Genomic DNA, 21,125 nt, shown 5'->3' with positions numbered 1-21,125 from the left:
CCTCATCGAGATATGCAAGGTAATGAGAAGCATGGATAGAATCAATAGCCAGAGACTTCTCCCCAGGGCAGGATTGACTGCCATGAGGGGTCATAGTTTTAAGGTGTTAGGAGAAAGGTGTAGAGGAGACATCAGAGGTAGGTTCTTTGTGCAGAGAGTTGTGAATGCATAGAATGTGTTGCCATCGGTGGTGGTGGAAATAGAGTCATTAGGGACATTTAATCAACTGCTGGACATGCACATAGACAGCAGTGAATTGAGGGGTGTGTAGGTTGTTATTTTAGTTTAGATTAGGATTAATCCTTGGCACAACATTGTGGGCCGAAGGGACTGTTCTATGCTGTATTTTTCTATGTTCTACGTTATTAAAATGTGTTTAAGCGAAACATTATTTGATGTCTGTTACCAAATTCTGCTTAATTTTCAAAATTGGTTTTCTTTAACACAATTATGGATTTGTCTATTCTTCAAAGGGTTAAGATTTTGAGCCTGCTCACTTCTTAACTCCCTAAAGCCTATCCAACATCTACAAGGCACAAGTCAGGAGTGTGATGGAATAATCCTCATTTGCCTGAATAAGTGTGTCTCCAACAAAACTGAAAAAGCTCAACACCATCCAGAACAAAGCAGCCCACTTGCTTGTCACCATATCCACAAGCATCCAAGCACACCATCACTGACACTCAGTAGCAGCAGACTGTACTATCTGCAAGATGCACTGCAGCAATTCATCTACGCTCCTCAGACAACACCTTCCAAACCTACAACCACTTACGTCTTGAAGGACAAGGGCAGCAGATAAATGGGAACATGACCAAGTTGTTCTCCAAGCTACTCACCGTCCTGACTGGAAGATATTTCACTGTTCCTTCACTGTTGCTGGGTCAAAATGAACTGTCAGTGGATTGGAGCAATAGGCAGTGAGGGTTTTAATGTTTAAGGAGGTTTTGACCTGAATGCCTCCAATCCCTGAGATTGTGAACCAATCTTAATCCTGAGTCATTCCTGCCAGGCTCAGTAAAAAGTTTGTTTCATCAAATGAACAACAGGAAAAAACAGACACCGTGCTTACCTCCAGTTTGTTGAAAAGATTGAACCATTGATGTTTATGTGGGACAGTTGCATACAACTGCAGATTCCTCCACATAAGTTAATTTGGGCAGCAGATTTATCATGTAGGTGTGAGATATCATGTTCAAGGCTTTCTCGCAGTTCAAACTACTCTTGGGAAATAAGGCAGGGCAGGTGACTGAGGTGTCAGTGGGGGAGCACTTTGGGGCCAGCGACCATAATTCTATTCGTTTAAAAATAGTGATGGAAAAGGATAGACCAGATCTAAAAGTTGAAGTTCTAAATTGGAGAAAGGCCAATTTTGATGGTATTAGGCAAGAACTTTCAAAAGCTGATGGAGGCAGATGTTCGCAGGTAAAGGGACGGCTGGAAAATGGGAAGCCTTCAGAAATGAGATAACAAGAATCCAGAGAAAGTATATTCCGGTCAGGGTGAAAGGGAAGGCTGGTAGGTATACGGAATGCTGGATGACGAAAGAAATTGAGGGTTTGTTTAAGAAAAAGAAGGAAGCATATGTCAGGTACAGACAGGATAGATCGAGTGAACCCTTAGAAGAGTATAAAGAAAGTAGGACTGTACTTAAGAGGGAAATCAGGAGGGCAAAACGGGGACATGAGATAGCTTTGGCAAATAGAATTAAGGAGAATCCAAAGGGTTTTTACAAATATATTAGGACAAAAGGGTAACTAGGGAGAGAATAGGGCCCCTCAAAGATCAGCAAGGCTGTCTTTGTGTGGAGCCACAGAAAATGGGGGAGATACTAAATGAATATTTTGCATTAGTATTTACTATGGAAAAGGATATGGAAGATATACACTGTAGGGAAATAGATGGTGACATTTTGCAAAATGTCCAGATTACAGAGGAGGAAGTGCTGGATGTCTTGAAATGGTTAAAGGTGGATAGATCCCAAGACCTGATCAGGTGTACCCGAGAACTCTGTGAGAAGCTAGAGAAGTGATTGCTGGGCCTCTTGCTGAGATATTTGTATCATCAATAGTCACAGGAGAGGTGCCAGAAGACTGGAGGTTGGCAAACGTGGTGCCACTGTTTAAGAAGGGTGGTAAGGACAAGCCAGGGAACTATAGACCAGTGAGCCTGACCTCGGTGGTGGGCAAGTTGTTGGAGGGAATCCTGAGGGACAGAATGTACATATATTTGGAAAGGCAAGGACTGATTTGGGATAGTCAACATGGCTTTGTGCATGGGAAATCATGTCTCACAAACTTGATTGAGTTTTTTGAACAAGTAACAAAGAAGATTGATGAGGGCTGAGCAGTAGATGTGATCTATATGGAATTCAGTAAGGCGTTCGACAAGGTTCCCCATGGGAGACTGATTAGCAAGGTTAGATCTCATGGAATACAGGGAGAACTAGCCATTTGGATACAGAACTAGCTCAAATGTAGAAGACAGAGGGTTGTGGTGGAGGGTTGTTTGTCAGACTGGAGGCCTGTGACCAGTGGAGTACTACAAGGATCGGTGCTGGGTCCTCTACTTTTTGTCATTTACATAAACGATTTGGATGCGAGCATAAGAGGTAAGTTGGTAAGTTTGTAGATGACACCAAAATTGGAGGTGTAGTGGACAGCGAAGAGGGTTACCTCAGATTACAACAGGATCTGGACTAGATGGGCCAATGGGCTGAGAAGTGGCAGATGGAGTTTAATTCAGATAAATGCAATGTGCTGCATTTTGGGAAAGTAAATCTTAGCAGGACTTATGCAGTTAATGGTATAGTCCTAGGGAATGTTGCTGAACAAAGAGACCTTGGAGTGCAGGTTCATAGCTCCTTGAAAGTGGAGTCACAGGTAGATAGGATAGTGAGGAAGGCATTTGGTATGCTTTCCTTTATTGGTCAGAGTATTGAATACAGGAGTTGGGAGGTCATGTTGCGGCTGTACAGGACATTGGTTAGGCCACTGTTGGAATATTGCATGCAATTCTTGTCTCCTTCCTATCGAAAAGATGTTGTGAAACTTGAAAGGGTTCAGAAAAGACTTACAAGGATGTTGCCAGGGTTGGAGGATCTGAGCTACAGGGAGAGGCTGAACAGACTGGGGCTGTTTTCCCTGGAGCTTTGGAGGCTGAGGGGTGACCTTTTAGAGATTTACAAAATTATGAGGGGCATGGATAGGATAAATAGGCAAAGTCTTTTCCCTGGGGCTGGGGAGTCCAGAACTAGAGGGCATAGATTTAGGGTGAGAGGGGAAAGATATAAAAGAGACCTAAGGGGCACCTAAAGGTGGTACATGTATGGAATGAGCTGCCAGAGGATGTGGTGGAGGCTGGTACAATTGCAACATTTAAGAGGCATTTGGATGGGTATATGAATAGGAAGGGTTTGGAGGGATGTGGGCCGGGTGCTGGCAGGTGGGACTAGATTGGGTTGAGATATCTGGTCAACATGGACAGGTTGGACCGAAGGGTCTGTTTCCATGCTGTACATCTCTATGACTCTAGTGATGGAGGTGCTCATCTCTGGCCTGTACATGGGCCATCATATTCCTGAGTTCTAAAGGCTATTCTGAGAGCTTCCTGCTAGATGTAGTATCAAATTTTTCAATTGATCAATGTTTGATTATGTTTGTCTCTTGACTCTTTGTTCGATCAGATTGGATTAGATTCCCTACCGTGTGGAAACAGGCCCTTCGGCCCAACCAGTCCACACCAACCCTCCGAAGAGTAACTCACCCAGACCCATTTCCCTCTGACTAATGCACCTAACACTATGGGCAATTTAGCATGGCCAATTCACATGACCTGCACATCTTTGGACTGTGGGAGGAAACCAGAGCACCTGGAGGAAACCCACACAGACACGAAAAGAACATGCAAACTCCACACCAACAGTTGCCCAAGGCTGGAATTGAACCTGGGACCCTAGCACTGTGAGGCAGCAGTGCTAACCACTATGCCACCGTACCACCCATGTTCCATGGGTGATTATTTAAACCTGAACGTGGTGACTGGGAGAAAAGAAATGAAACTGTTGAAACTGTAGGTGAGTAGCTGGAAGCATGAAAGGAGAAAACATTTTAAAGCCTTGAATAAAATCCTCCTGCACACATATTATCTCAAGTATATTATCTTTGCACATTTCCAAGGCATAAAACCCAACACCACACTGGGCTTATCAGACTACAGACTAGACTTGATCTGGTTAGTGATGACCTTGGACACAATTTTATTGTTCACATTAAATTTTGAAACAGGCATCTGATTTCCAATTTCCTTCCTCCCCTGCTTTTGCTTGAGTATTAATTTCCCATTCCTTGGAATATCTCCATGTTGCATACCAATGGAATACAGAATATTGGTCTACTATTTGCATGTGAAAGGTCTTTGTTGTCTCACCTCATTTCCCAAATTTTGCCTCTGACTTATCCTGCAATAACTAAGGTCCAATTAATTGATTCAGTTGTATGAAGTAATTTTTATCATGTGCAGGAAGAAAATTAAGGATTTGCTGTATTTGGAAAGAAAAGACTAAAGTTCAGAGCATAAGGGCAAATTTAATTAGGACTTAAGCAGCCAAGACTGACTGTTTAATTAATTAACTGCAATCTTTTCTCTTTATTTTTCAGATCTAAAAATACCTCTGAAATCCTTTTCCCCAGCATTTTTTCTTTAAACCAGTCATTCTTCTTATTTTTCCAACTTCCTCCTGTCAAAGTGGCAAAGATGGGGGGAGGATTTTTACTGCACATTGCAGTGATAGATTGGAACGCTGCGCAATGCTGTGTTTGCACATTTATCATGAGATGGTTGTTATGGTTAAAGGCTTTTTCTTTATGATTGATAAGAGAAGAATTGGATAGTTTTAATAACCTTTCACTGGTTTATTAGTAGAGGAAAATGAAAAATATGATTTTGTCCATTTATTTTAGACAGTGCCACTGACTCATGTTAAGATGGAAGAGTTGGAAAAATGTGAATCCTCCAGTTAATATACTCTGTTTACTTGATCGTTCCAAGTCATAATATCCCAGAAGAGGTGGAAATGTTTCATTTCTATCTGGAAAGTGTACAGGTACCCTTTCAGAAGACCATGTCATGCAGCTACAGAGTGTTCAAATAAATTTGAAGCCACTGGAAAAAATCAAAGGGGTACAGGAAGAGGGAAGACAGAAAAATCTATTTAATAAAGTTTCATGTAATCATCACGTACCGTAACAGATCTGTCATATTCATGTTAACTGAACTGGCTTGTTGAGGGCAGATGTGACTACATGAACATCTGCAACTCATTGTGGACAAAATAAACCGTAGACACTGTTTTGGGAAACACAGTTAAAGAAGCATTAGGTATTATCTGAAAACAAAAATCAGTTAACAGATATCCAATCGTCATTATATTGGCATGTTACTTCTATTTAATGCATGTCCCTTTAGATTTTCAGGGAGTCTCTGCCAGTGACCTTATTTGATAAATGGTTAAATGTGTTATAGGTAATTGAGTAATTAACTTAATGTGTTTTTGTTTGTCTGAATTCAAATTGTTCTAAAAATCAATGCAAAGCAAGAGTCATCAAACATTGGATTGCTCACTCACTAATGAGGATCATGAGCTGAGTTCAGCCTATTGCGATAGGTTAGTCTTACACCACTGAAGATGTGTTGTTGCAATAGTAGTTTGGAAAATTCATTGCAAAACAGTAAGCGGTATTCTTCTGCATGAGATTTTCCTGTCATTATCCTGCAACTCAGGAGCACGTCTGCACAAAATTGTTGTGTAATTCTATTCTATACAATTAATTCAAGGCGTATCATCTTTCCACAAATCTCCTTTTGAAAGGTGAAGTGTAGTTAAGGGGGAAGAAAATTACCTCTAATTATTGGAACTATACTAACTAACACAGCATAAGAGTGGAAACTCTGTGCACGATGACATATCTTGGAATTCTCTGATGTTGCATGACTTTTATTGGCGTCAAGTATATTTCGGCTTTCATTAATTTGAATGTTTATGAAAAATGACTGGTTCTTTACTCTATTTTGCAAATAAAATATTCATGGACATAACTTTTTCTGTCTTGTGGCTGGACTGATTCCTCCCTTCATGTTTTACAATCAAGAGCTCAATGGTAATGTTGTGATTGGGAGGCAAAAGTAGACACAACACATACTTGTTCCATTACTGTTGGTTAGGTCACTTTTGGAGTACTGCATTCAATTCTGGTCTCCCTGTTGTAGGAAAACGTTGTGAAACTTGAAAAGTCTCACCAAAGTTTTACAAGGACGTTGCAGAGGTTGTAGGGTTTGAGCTTCGGAGAGAAGCTGAATAGATTGGGACTATTTTCCCTGGAGCGTTGGAGGCTGAGGGGTGACCTAATAGAGGTTTATAAGATCATGAGGGGCATGAGGTAAATAGCTAAGATCTTTTCCCACAGTAGCAGAGTCCAAATCTAAAGGGCATAGGTTTAAGGTAAGAGGACAAAGATATGAAAGGGACCCAAGGAGCAACTTTTCACACAGAGGGTAGTGCACATACTGAACAAGCTGTCAGAGAAAGCAGAGGTTGGTACAATAACAACATTTAAAAGACATCTGGATAGGTTTTTGAATAGGAAAGGTTTAGAGGGATATGGGCCAAATGCTGGCAAATGGGAGTAGATTAATTTAGCATATATGGTGAGCATGGTCAAGTTCAAGCGAAGGGTCTGTTTCCGTGCAGTACAGCTCTATGACTCTATGACACAGAAATGGTCGTGCAACACAAGTAGGTTGAATTTTAACAAAAATCTGCTCAGTGTCAGTTTCATTGAATTTTGTGAGCTTTAGTGAGTTATTTCAAACAATTCTCTACAGCTCACCTCGTTACATGTGCACTATGTAGTGGCGAAATACTTGCTGTTGCTGGGACTTTCTGGGATTCAGTTTCCAGTACCCCATTTAAAGTCAAGCTGGGGACCAGATCAATTAACATCAGCCATGAATAGCCCTTTAGAATATAGATCATGGGGAGGTAATGAATAAAGAAAGCTTCTGAGCGCACACAGATGGCATGGCTGACTTTTCATTGGAAATAGTAGCTTACATTCGTAAATGTATTCCTACGTTTACACTATGACTTAATTAGAGTGGTGCTGGAAAAGCACAGCAGGTCAGGCAGCATCTGAAGAGCAGGAAAATCGATGTTTCAGGCAAAAGCCTTTCATCAGGAATCTTCATCGGCTTTTGCTGCCTGACCTGCTGTGCTTTTCCAGCGCCACTCTAATCTAGACTCTGATTTCCAATATCTGCAGTCCTCACGTTTGCCTACCATGACCTGATTGACTGTTATTCTAACTGCAGTTACAAGAATGAAACTGAACAACTACCCATCCTCAACGCTATACCATGTTGAAGGGAATGCTACGTTTTCGGTAATGCCGTGAATTGCATTATAGACTAGATTACCTACAGTGTGGAAACAGGCCATTTGGCCCAACAAGTCCACACCCACCCCTCAAAAAGTAACCCACCCAGACCCATTTCCCTCTGACTAACACACCTAACACTATGGGTAATTTAGCCTGGCAATTCACCTAATCTGCACATTTTTTAGATTGTGGGAGGAAACCAAAGCACATGGAGGAAACCCTTGCAGACATTAGGAGAATGTGCAAACTCCACACAGACAGTCATTCAAGGCTGGAATCGAACCTGGGTCCTTGGCACTGTGAGGCAGCGGTGCTAAACATTGAGTCACCATGCTGTCCCAAACCAACACACACACTCAAACCAGAAAGGATTCAAACCTTAAAGCTTCTCAGCTGAAGTCAGGGGCATTAACTGTTACACCATTGGCCTACTGCAATATCAGGTCATGGTTCAATTTGGAAACATCACATCTTGGAAAGCCTTGGCACAGTTGAAAATGTTACCTTTTATTGATCAATAGGAAAAGTGAAGGAAGAAAAATAAATAAAAAGAGTTGCATTTATTTCAGGAAACAAAGAGAGCCTGCTTGTCTTTTGAGCAAAAACAAATTACAGTCAATGAGTGAGCACTTCACCCAACTTACATCTACTGTAAGTGGGCATCAATTCAACAGTGTCTGATATTGCACATAATGCTGCACCATTCTTTCAAGCTGAAAATGGCATTCCTCCTGCTCAATGTCCTCACCTTTCTCCATGAGAGATAGCTGTTGTTCTTCCAGCTCTTCAACATCACATCCCCTCTTTGTCAGCTCTATTTATGTAGTGCATGGTTTACCAGGATTATGTTGCATATTTTGTCTATACTGTGAGGGCCTCCAAGCCAACTCATATATTGGAACCTTATCTTCAGGAGTTCTATCGTCTACTCCACAATGGCCCTGGTTGAAGAATGGGCTACATACACTCGGCCTCAGCTTCAACCATGGTTGTAAAGGGTAGTTCTTGTCTCTTGTAGGTCAAGCTTGTCATGCATCTGGCCCTTGAAATAATACAGGAAAATGAGAGTTATCAAAGATATAAGCTTTATGGCAACTCTCAGGTTAACTTGTGTAGACTTCTTTGTTGTGGTGCATGTGACCACCAATGACTTGTTCATTGATGGAATAGAACCTGATTCTGTTGATGAACTCAGCCACATTATAATAGAATGCTCTCATTATGACATAGGTACAGCACCTGGGGAAGCCAGCGATGTTGGCAAAGCCAATTGCCTGGACTCTGCACTGACCTAGTCATAGGGAAACAAGATGAAGCAATGTGACTTTGACAAATTGCATTGCCAATCGTCTTGATACATTTATGTATTGTGGTTTGAGAGATCCCACATTTTCCAAGTGGATCCTTGGAGGCTGTTCCTCCTCCATTTCTCTGTTGCACTGTAGATAGAGTGACAACAATTTCTGCTGTGGCTGGATCCATTGGTCAATTAAGTACAAATGATAATTTAGCATCGACCTCAATACAGCTGTGGTGGAGAGCTGACATGGAGGCCCATGTAATGAATGATGAGTACAGTGAAGTTACTGAAACCACCTACCGTATCACTCAGGGAAGGTAGCATTGCATACAATAGCATGTTGATGAATACAAACAGTTCAAGGTGAGAGGAAATCATGTTCTTGTGCAACCAATGAGATCTTGGATTATTTTTGTGAACTGTGATCTGAAGGTAACATTTTTCAGGTTGCCTGTGATTGTTTCTGCTTCACAGAGATGACTGTGATCAAATTGTAATGAGGAGCGATGTGGTCAATTTTGATAGTAGCCAGGATGTATGTCCTACACAACTGGATAATGCATGCATTTCACATGCAGGATATTATGATTACAGATGTGTTTCCATGTATTGTGTAAATGCTTGTTACTACAATTGACCTTTGAAGGACCTCACAATGTTCACAGATAGGATATGTGTGTTAATACCAATAAACCCACTTATTCTGCCCACTCTGACTGAGGGATCAGCCATTTATTATTCCCATTGTGCATTTGTGATACAAATAAAAATTGAAAGCAGATTTGGCGTGTTCTAAGTGACTCAGAGATTTTCCATGGTAATGTGGTGATGCTGATGGATGTCTGATGCTAACCTTCATAGATGACAGGTGCAGGCGGTCCTTACCTACGGAGCAAAACCTGAGATGTTGAAGATGTTGCTGGAGGCCTGGAAGAGCAAATGGTGAGCTGCAGCTGCCAGTGCCCGCGTTGATTTTCATGTCAGGAATTGCTGCCATCTAATTTCTCTCTGCTGCACAGGAGGATAGGAAATTGCAAAATGAAGTGAAATTAGGTACTAATCAGATGTAAAAATATGCAAACAGACCTCTCACTACTCACTAGTCAAATTGCATTTGGATCTTGAGTGAAAAATTAAACTTCCTTTTATTCTCAACATCAAGAATCTTATTTTTCAAATCTTGCCATATTTTACCAACTTATTCCTCACTGCCCATGTCACTCAGACTTTGAAGAAATTCTAGGTGGTCTTTCTATCATGACAAAACTTCAGCTTTGAGATCTTTATTTAACAAATAATTGATAAATATTATTCAATATTCATTTCATTCAACATTCAGCTTCATCCATGGTCCAGGTATGAGCAATAAATGCTGGCTTTGCCATCAATGCCAACACTCTGGAATAAAATATATTTTAAAAACCTACCAGCTTCAGTTTTGCCTCTCATTAATGCTATTAAAGATATCATTGTGCACTCATGATATTATATATTTTATGGGATTGTATTGCTGTATTTTATTGGGTAAGTTCCATTGATCATATTCAGCTTTAGGAATTAAGGGTTACTTCACATGTTTTGAATCCAGTTTAATCAAAACACTTATATATGGATTATCTGGACTCAATTTATGTTAATTGGTGAAAATAGAAAGCACAAACACTCAGAATAGAATTACAGCATGATATAATTGTTACAACAGAGAAAGAGGCTATATGGTCCATCAAGCCTTTGTTAGCTCTCTATGTGAGCAATTCAACTTTGTGCAATCTCCCTGCCCACTCCGGGTAGCCCTGCTATCTTTCTTTCCTTTCAGGTACTCATCCAATTCCCTTTTAAAAACCACAGTTGAAACTGTCTCCACTACATGAGTGGGCAGTACACTTGCTGTGCAAAATATATATCGCCAATCTCTTTAAAAATTTCACTATTTTAGCAAGGAAAGTATTTGTTTTCGAGTGACCCTCTCTAGACAATAAGCATCGGAAACTAAACTCTGACAAAAGTACTGAGAACAACACAGTATGAGCTGTATCATTACTTTAAAGGCTGTATTGTTTAAGAACTAGAATGCTATTGTGCAAAAAATGGGAATGTAATGTGATGCAGCTCTTAATACAATAACTCAACATTAGTAACAAATAGACCACAAATTCCATTTGATCCTCTTTCATCTCTGGAACAAAATAGCACATCCAACTTCCCGGAATATTGCAAGGATTTCTAGTTTACAAACAAGATGATATGCTGTATTAACACTGAACTGGTTGCTGTCATAGTTTTCCATATGATTTGCCTCATTTCCTGCAATTTTGACAGAGCCCACCTGTTAACCTGGGGTCTGCCTTGACAGTACTTGCTACAGTTCATCTTCATAAAAAGAGTGATTTATCTCGCAGCTAATTATTGCTTGTTGTCTTGGAGGCAGACCATTCAAACTGCTGCTTTCCATTACCACGATTATTATGGTGCTACCTTATAGATACCCTCGGTGACAAGCCGGCAGTAAGGAAAAAGAGCTAACAAAGGTTTCCACAAGAACTGAGCATGTGACGTATATGCTGACAGGGTTAGAGAAGGAGGATAAGATGAAGCTTACAGGGAGCATAGAAGAACGAGCAGAGATCGGTTGGTTTGAATGGCCTATTTCAGTTTTGTAGATTCTATGTAATTCTATGTGAATCATGCAGCTCACCGTTGGGTTAAAGTGCTTTTGCCTGCTCATGTGTATTCCATGGACCCTAAAAAGAGTATTAAATGGCCTCAGCACAGCTGCTGCTGATTTCACTCGAGATTTTGAACCGGGGCTCTTTTCTAACTGCAAATCAGCCACGAAAATTCAGAAAAGCCTTTTAATCCTAAGAATGAAATGGAACTATTAGATCTGTGTGGTTATGAAACATTTTTAAATTAATAGCTCTTTAAAAAAAATCTGTGGCACTTACACAGGCACATAGCTTGTTACAAATTTTCTTTTATTACATATCTGTGATGGGGATTAAGAAGCAGGATGGTGTTCCATAATTCAACTGTTCTTGTCAAAAATGCCTTTGTTTTAGAAGAACACAAGATACCTTCAATACAGCATGCCTTTTACCAAACAAAATACAATACTGTCACAGATTTTACTCTTCAATTTCAACTTCTCCCACCTAACATAACACTTACTGTGTTTTCCTTAAAAAATAAGGTAACTGGAGGAAATTATATTTTTTTTTACAAGTGTTAGACGTATTTGTATATGCATTTGTTTTACACAAATCTTATTTGTTTCTTCTTAAATAAAGGTATGAGGAATATTTGATAATAGCCTGTCTTGGATTTGAGGTGTTGATACTTTTAATTGCTTTGTTTACCAAGGAATTAATCCTCTGATAATATTAAATGCAATCACACCACATCACAAGCCTGGTTGAAAACATCACACAAATATCCGTCTCCTCGACATACTTTAGACCCCTTGCAGAAAGATTGAAATAATCAAGCAGCCTGCATAGTCACTGACTAATGTTGTAGTCGACTATTTCTAAGGAGACACTTCCCTTTCAAAATAGTATCTGCTTGTTGTTTCCGAACTGTGAGTGAACTTTGATGTAAAACGATACCTGTGATATCACTCTATACGGGTGCCATGTTATTCCTCTCCTTTTGTGGACAAGGGAACATTTTCAGAAAGATTGCAGCCATATTTATTTATTGGTGATAAACATTTAATTTGTTGTTCACCTTTATTTTTTACAAGACTTTTTCTATGCAACCTTCAATCCACTAATTGAGCAACAAAATAATAACTTTGCATTTCCTTCTGGTGAGCTCTGCTATAGTTAAATATTGATTTTTATTTTCACTCACCAGCTGCTGACTCAGGTTTGTTCAGTGCTTTGCACATATATGAAGAGTGTTAGCTTTTTCCTATTTAATGATACCAATGTTGTTTTGCTTGCTCGAGTATTTGATAGCAATGGGTACAAATGGTAAGATTCCCTAGATGCTATTTATAATTAAATGTCATTTATCAGGTTTTGATGAGAGCTAACTTTCAAATTTCATATATATTTTTACATGAGCACTTTATAACAACTTCAAGAAAAACACTAACATAATATCGCAGTCCATATTGACCATTGGGTTTGTGCCACAGTCATGGAAATAAACAGACAAGAACTAGATTATAATATGAGTATCCATTAGGTAAAGCAAGAATGTGCACTTCTACATTTAATAGCACTCACACACTTGTCTTTCATACATATCTGCATTTGAGATGGTAGTTGATGTTGTAAGTATGTGGTATTAGATGTGATGAATATCTAATGTAATTCACTGTTTCCCCAAATGGGTTCTTCTCCTCAGACAGATGAGATTGAGATTTGAATCAAGCCTGTGGAAACATGAGCTGTGTGTCAACCAACTGTTTTATTGCTGTGCCAGTGGGTCACGTCACTAACATCCTTCTAACTGAGCATGTATTTTATATCATGATAAGTTAACTTAGAATAATATGTACAAGTCAGATGCACTGAGAATTGTAATTACAGACTCGTCCAAACATCACATGTGAGATGAATTGATAACATGCTGGGGATCAGTGTATCTGCCTTCATTGCATCGGAGGAGCTAAAAGCAACTGTCTGACCCAGCGCTGAAATCGTGGTTGCTAAGCAACAGCAGTCATGCAAATGTTTTCTTACTGAACCTAAGAAAAAAACAATTAGAAGGTTTGGTTATGAAACTTTATTATGCCGTTCATTAAGACAACTGAAGACTGTAAAGGAACTAATACTTGTTCAATAAAATGCTGATTTTATATCAATATACAACATAAAGCTAATTAATACACATTTATGCCATATATCTGCTCATAATCATTTGGATCAAGCCATCATGCTTCATATAAATTAAGTTAATAATTTCTTTTGGAAAAACTGTCATCGAGAATCACTTTTATGAATTTGGATTATTCCTAATTCTGACTGTACTAATAGTTGTGCAATTTTATAGCATTACATATGCCTTAGACAAGCACAATCATATGTGAAAAATCCTTCTCTCATTTTGATTCCTACTCGAGGTAATATTGTAATAAAAAGAAGAAAAAGCATTAAATTCAAGGTTGATCAAAAAGTCCACACAGTTCAAGGCAGCTTCTGGATTTAATACAAAACAACAAAGAACCAGGTACCACGAGTGATGAGAAAATGTTTCATTTCTGACAATGTCATGGTCTTTACAATATCAACTCATTGTTGCTTCTCCCTATTTGAACTAAACTAGATGTCCACCATCTTGTCTTGCAAGAGATTACCTGCAGATGAAAGCGTTATTTGTAAGGGAAAAAAAACTCTTGGCCAGATTTTCAAACGTGTAAACTTTGTCCTTGAGTTTTTCAGCCTGATATTTTTTGGCATATTTAGGAAATCAGCCATGTTCCTGCATTAAACTATCTAGGACATGGATGGAAATAGAGCTGGGGCAGAGTGGGGGTGTGGGGGAGGGGAGTTCTGGTACAAAATCAAACATGTGTGTACTCCCCTTAATTCATAGCCATTTAGAATCCTGTGACTAAGCCCTGGATTACCAACGATACTATCTACTTCACTTAGGACTGCAGTGAAAAAAACACATTCTCATTAAAGTGTAGTTTAAAGCCAAATAATTTCGGCTGGCGTAAATCTTTAATAGGAGTTACTTACCCAAAATTGGCTGTACTTTCATTCTCAGCCCAAGGGAAGCACTATGTGTCTCAGCAAAGAACAGTGGTAAACTCCATGTTATGTGACATATAATATCTTAAAGTAATCCTAAGGATTTTTGCTTTTGTCTCCCATCAACAAAAGGCCACCCATACATAATGCGCCAAGGCTTTTGGAGACTCCTTGTTTGGCAGGTGGCAGATAGCAGATGGACATTCAACTCTTAGTCAACTTACAGCTGGAGGCAAATTTACTTTCAAGTGATTATAGGGAGTAAAATAAAACAAATTGTCTTTTCGAAGAACTCAGTGTTCTTTTAGAAGCCCACGACAGAGGCAGTTTTAAACAAATTACTGCTAAAACCAAACTGCAGGTTTTCTAATTCATAAGATTGCACAATTTGTTTTACCTTACATGATCTGATAATTATTATTTATTGGATATATAAATATCATGTTTGAGGTTCTAAATAAATCAATACACATTACTTTAGCTAACATTGTTTTGGACAACGAAGGTTTACTTTCTTAATCTGGACTCAAAAACTATAAGACACCAACCAGTAACACAGATGTTACTAAACACTAAGCAATAATGTTGCTTATAAGAGCAGATAATTGCTTAGAATATTTATAATACATTTTACATTTTTCTATTCAGTATTGTAATGGAGAAATAAGATGATTCAAAATACTATATGTTGACCTTAATAATTTTTGTTTATCCAAAGTAAAATATATATGTGACAATTAAATTCAGATACATCATCAAACACATCTTAGTAAAAATGTGCAGCTACTATTTTGATCCTGAAGTGGACCTACTGTGCAATTATGCGTACAAGCTCTCTGCATCATGTTAATGTCAGTGGCACAATATTATACATCAAATTATGATGGTTGTGCTCATCTTATACTGTGTAACTGTACATTTTTAAAAACAAAATAAACAATGTTTAACCTTAAAATAGAATGATTTTACATCTCATGATAAAAATTGACTAGCAAATATGATACCAACACTAATAAAACGACAGACAGAATTGCTGGAAACCTCTCAGCAGTTCTGGAAGTATCTGTGAAGGGACAATCAGAGATAACATTTTGCATCCAAAGGGGCTCTTCTTCCGAGCAGTACGACTGTGAAAGTGAGGTTTATAAACAGTTTAGTCCAGATTTTCACAACCTTGTTTGGTGCTCAGAGTCAGAAGATATAAATTGTTGTATGCATTGCTGATTTTTGAGTCCCAGCAGGCAAGCTGTTCCAAGTTACATAGGAAAAGGGGTAGGCCATTCAGCCTATTGAGCCTGCCCTGCCATTCCATGCAATCATGGCTGATCAAACACTTCAATGCCTTTTCCCCATCCGCATATCCCTGTATGCCATTGCTAATCAGAGATCTTTCAATCTCTAGCTAAGCATGTTCAGTAACTGATCCTCCATGCTGCCTGTGGTAGAGAATTCCAAAGGTTTACAACCCTTCAAATAAAAAAAATTCCTTATCTCAAACCTAAGCGGCATTCTCTCATTTTAAAATTGTGCCCATAGTATGCAGCACGGTGGCACAGTGGTTAGCACTGCTGCCTCACAACGCCAGAGACCCAGGTTCAATTCCTGCCTCGGGCAACTGCCTGTGTGGAGTTTGCACATTCTCCCCGTGTCTGCGTGGGTTTCCTCTGGGTACTCCAGTTTCCTCCCAAGTCCAAAGATGTGCAGGTTAGGTGAACTGGCCATGCTAAATTGCCCGTAGTGTCAGGTGTAGGGGAATGGTTCAGGGTGGGTTGCTCTTCAGAGGGTCGGTGTGGACTTGTTGGGCCAAAGGGCCTGTTTCCACACTGTAAATAATCTAATCTAAACTCCCCAACCAGGGAAATAGCTTCGTCTATCCCTTTAAATATTTTGTAGATTTCAATTAGCTCACTTCTTGTTCCTCAATATTCTGGAGAATACAGACCTAGTATGCCCAATTTCTCTTCAGAAGTCAGTCCTGCTGCCATCATCAGTACAAGTCTGGTGAACTTTCTTTGCACTCACTCTTAATATATTTCCTGAGATAACGAGATCAAACTGTTCACTGTACTCCAGGTGTAGTTGAACCAAATATCTATACATTTGAAGCTACTGATGAACTTAAATTCTCTTGCAATAAAAGCTAATGTTCCACTAACCATCCTAACAGTTTTCCACACCTGAATGTTACCCTTAAGTGACTTATTTGACAAGGACATTTAGGTTCCTTTGCACATCCATTTGCACTTTTCAACTTCTTACCATTGAAGAAATACCCTGAACTTAGCTTTGTATCATCACTAAATTTGGAAAAATTACATTTAAACTCTAAGTTCAAACTGTCATCAGCTGTGGCCCAAGTGCTGATCTTTGTGTTATCACAGCCTGCAATCACAAGAATGACCTATTTTTTCCGACTATTTTCTATTTGTTCACCAATCACAAATCCATGCCAGTACATTATCTCCTACCCCATGTGCTTTTTTTAAAAAAAAACTGGGATCCTGGGGGAAATTTAGGGCAAGCAAACCTGGAAAATCTATGCAGACTGTTGAGAATGAAGGATGGCAATACAGAAGATCTGCCTCAGTAATCTGCACTATGTTCAATCTTCAAAGATCAAGATTATAAGAGCCCTTGACCCACCTCAAGCACACATTCCTATACCCATGTTGTGCCTCTTGCTCCTCATTCCTTCCATGCCAACTTGGACCCCTCTATCCACTCCCATGGCCTTTTATAATTCTCTTGCGAAGTTGCGCCCTTATCATGGTCATTTGTAATCCTTGTGCCTACTTAGCACCAACACAGGCCAACTCATTCCCTTTACCCAACATACTTTGCCCTTATACTTACCAACTAACACACCTACTATCTACCATTGACCCATAAAATTCCATAAATTAAACTTCTAGGACTGCAGACTTCACTATTCTGAAAAAGAAACTTGATACTTTGTAAGAAAAACTACACTTATTTTCCTTCAATAAGCAAGGTAAAAATTCATAATAATAAATGTTTCATTCTAGCACAACAAATGTTAGCACTCATAGCTACAAAATAATTTTGAGGCTATAAATCAAAATCTGAAATGAAAGACATCCCATTGTGATAATGGATAGTTGTGAAATCAGCGGTGCAGCAATAAAGTAGCAAGGGAAACCCTCAGGCTTAATGAAATAAAAATTGCCAACAATATATTTTTTAAATACTATTACACTTTTTCAAGCATTTAAAGCACTTTTAAATGTTATGATATGTTTAACAGATTCTTTTGACAGGTGCTTCTGCCTGTTGTAATAGTTAACCGTCGACAGTTCCAATGTGCTGAGATATGAATAGGTTTCTGAACTTCTTTTACAAATATTTGTGCATATGTTTAACAATCCCAATGGTATCTGATTTCCTTCAGAAGTATCCCAGGAGCAGACTGAGAGGTCCACCTTACCTGCGTCACATGGATCTATGCTATCCAAACATATTCAGATCCACTTGGTGCTATCTACTTTGCACACACTCCAGGATTCATATGAAAGGGATGACAAAACCTGGTCTTAGTGCAGGCATCTGATGAAATAATTACCCAGCTGCATTTACAAATGTCCACAAAACAAAGGCTGTCCCCAGTCCATGCTATTTCCAGGGGAGGACATAGGACATCTAATCCCTTCCTCCATCTCTGCCACATCAGATAACTTGTGACATTATGAAAATCTGGGTTGTTGTCAAAGCCCAAGAGAGAAATGGAATGCAATGAAGACAACTGTGATGAATCAGAGAGTAGGACAGAAGTTCTTCAAGACAGGCAGCCATGGGAGGAAAATGGCAATAAATTAAACATTGAAAAGTAAAATACATTGGATGCTATAAATCTGAAATAAAAATGGAACATGTTGGTACAGCAGCTGTTGGAAATGATAGGGAGTCAAGTTTGATTTAAAATGCTGACTCTGTTTCTCTCTCCACAGATGCTGGTCAATTTGCTGAGTTTTCCTAGCACTTTGTTTTCATTTCAGATTTCCACCAGCTACAATATTGGTGCTATTGGCTAGGAGCGATTAGCGACATTTTAAAAGAATAATGCAAGTGTAAGGAGCATACAGTCACAGAGTCATAGAGATGTTCAGCATGGAAAGAGATCCTTCGGTCCAACTCGTCCATGCTGACCAGATATCCCAACCTAATCCAAAGTAATTTGCCAGCACATGGTCCATATCACCTTAAACTCTTCCTATTCATATACCCATCCAGATGCCTTTGAAATATTGCAATTGTACGAGCTTCCACCACTTCCTCTGGCAGCTCATTCCACACATGCACCACCCTTTGTGTGAAAAAGTTGCCCCTTAGGTACCTTTTATATCTTTCCCTTCTCACCCTAAACCTATGCCCTCTGGGTCTGGACTCCACCACCTCAGGAAAGAGACTTTCTCTATTTATCCTATTTATGACGCTCATGATTTTATAAACCTCCAAGAGGTCATCACTCAGCCTTCGATGCTTCAGAGAAAACAACCCCAGCCTGTTCAGCCTCTCCCTATAGCTCAAATCCTCCAACCCTGGCAACATCCTTGTAAATCTTTTCTGGACACTTTCAAGTTTCACGATAGGAAGGAAACCAGAATTGCTTGCAATATTCCAAAAGTGGCCGAACCAAAGTCCTATACACCTGCAACATGACCTCCCAACTCATATACTCAATAATCTGACCAATAAAGGAAAGCATACCAAACACCTTCTTCACTATCCTACCTACCTGTGACTCTACTTTCAAAGAGCTATGAACCTGCACTCTGAGGTCTCTTTGTTCAGCAACACTTCCTAGGACCTTAACAATAAGCGTATAAGTCCTGCTAAGATTTGCTTTCCCAAAATGCAACACCTTGCATTTATCTAAATTAAACTCCATCTGCCACTCCTGAGCCCATTGACCCATCAGATCAAGATCCCATTGTAATCTGAGGTACCTTCTTCGTGTCCACTACACTTCCAATTTTTTTGTCATCTGCAAACTTACTAACAATACCTTCTATGTTCATATCCAAATCATTTATATAAATGACAAACAGTAGTGAACCCAGCACTGATCATTATGGCACTCCACTGGTCATAGGCCTCCAGTCTAAGAAACAACCCTCCACAGCATCCTCCGTCTTCTACCTTCAAACTAGTTCTGTATCCAAATGGCATGTTAAGGAACATTAAATATTATCTGGCATGATCTATAAATTGTAACAAAACTTCCTTGAAACTCAGCAGCAGGTCAATGAGAGTTATATTCAGAAAGTTTCTTCTATCATGTTTAATTCTTAACCAACAAATGCCAGTGATAATGTATTACAGATTATTCAGTCAATTTGATACCTCCAGGTGAAGAAATAAAACACAAATCTCATTTCCTAGTTTAAAAGGGTCATCTAGATGACTTCCCCTGCAAAAGCAGAGATGATGCTTGACATGAATCAATCAAGCTCAATTTTACAGTTAGAGCACCTAATGCCTAAACATGAGCGTGCAGGTGGAAATTAGCACCAGATTATGAGCATACATGATCTTCCCTTGGAAGACAATAATATTGGCATTAAGCTCCTCAAGAGGGAAGATGCTGCTCATTTTTAATATATCTTAAATTATGTCAGAAAAACACTGGAACATCACACAAAAGCCACAGTCAGTGTATATTGCTATCTCATAAAGCTCGAGATCTCTACAACAATATTGACACAGCAGCAGGCAAGCAAATGTCAGCCAATATAACATATGAAATACTTAACGTAACCAATTTTCAGCTGTCAATCAGACAGGAATAATGACTGATGCCGAGAATCAATACTGCACAATTGAATTCCAGCTCACAAACTTGTTTCACTCTGCACAATAAAATTCTGCTAAATGCCTCACCCTCAGAGCTGCATTAGGATTCCAAAGATTTATTTCAGCCAAACAAGCCCATTAGTAGAGCAAAACTCTTGACAAAATTATTCTTTCTTTGTCACTCATAAATCCCTCTACTGAAATTGGTTGGATAAATATCAGATCAGGCCAAAAAAAACATATTGTTCTTATAAAGAACATTCTATGGAATGCTGAAAGCAGTTTTATTTTCCAGTTGTGACTAGACATATGTGACATATCTGAAAGGCATTCCCCACCACATGAAGGAAAGCACAGTCAGGCTTGTATCCTTTGCTCGCATTGAGTTTGAAATGAGGACTGCACTCCACGAGTTCTGATCAAGGCAGAAAACCCGTTGGTTCATTGTCTAATTTCAGCCCTGACAACACTCGAAGTGAGTCAAGGTGGGAGAAGATTATAGGTCACAGGATCTTCATTATTTCCTACCTGTAGCTTCTACCAACATTTTATTAGGGATTTTTTCCATCTTCTCTCAGTATGACCTCTGTGAGCAGGAATTCTACACCCAGGGGACAGAACAGTCTTCTGTTTACTAAATGGTTGTCAGAGTAGAGAACACTATTCCTTTAAAAAGGCAGTGTCATTATTTGGAGGTCTGAGGAAATACATTAAAGTTTTTCATATGTCCTTTCAAACACCTTCCTATCCTCCGAAAACATTTTATTATAATCAGTTCAACCACACTGAGAAAATAAATTGTGTACATGATTTGTCCATAAAATAGTTGCAAATTACAGTTAATCTCTGCAACATAATCTACAAGGAATACAC

At 39.1% G+C, this 21,125-nt stretch overlaps 1 long non-coding RNA gene across 1 annotated transcript in view; it reads right to left on the bottom strand.

Moving 5' to 3' along the window:
• Positions 1–7,908: 7,908 nt before the first annotated feature.
• The window catches only part of LOC140482167 (uncharacterized), a 38,290-nt gene continuing 25,073 nt past the window's right edge, over positions 7,909–21,125 (bottom strand). The window contains exons 4-5 of the long non-coding RNA XR_011961678.1: positions 9,622–9,747; positions 7,909–8,478 (exon numbers count right to left, since the gene is read on the bottom strand). This is a non-coding gene — a long non-coding RNA (uncharacterized lncRNA). The remainder of the gene's footprint in view (positions 8,479–9,621; positions 9,748–21,125) is intronic.

This window comes from Chiloscyllium punctatum, chromosome 1 (genome assembly GCF_047496795.1).
Source record: "Chiloscyllium punctatum isolate Juve2018m chromosome 1, sChiPun1.3, whole genome shotgun sequence".
Taxonomy (NCBI): domain Eukaryota; kingdom Metazoa; phylum Chordata; class Chondrichthyes; order Orectolobiformes; family Hemiscylliidae; genus Chiloscyllium; species Chiloscyllium punctatum.
The sequence above is the reverse complement of the archived record's forward strand: the minus strand, read 5'-3'. Positions and strand labels throughout refer to the sequence as shown.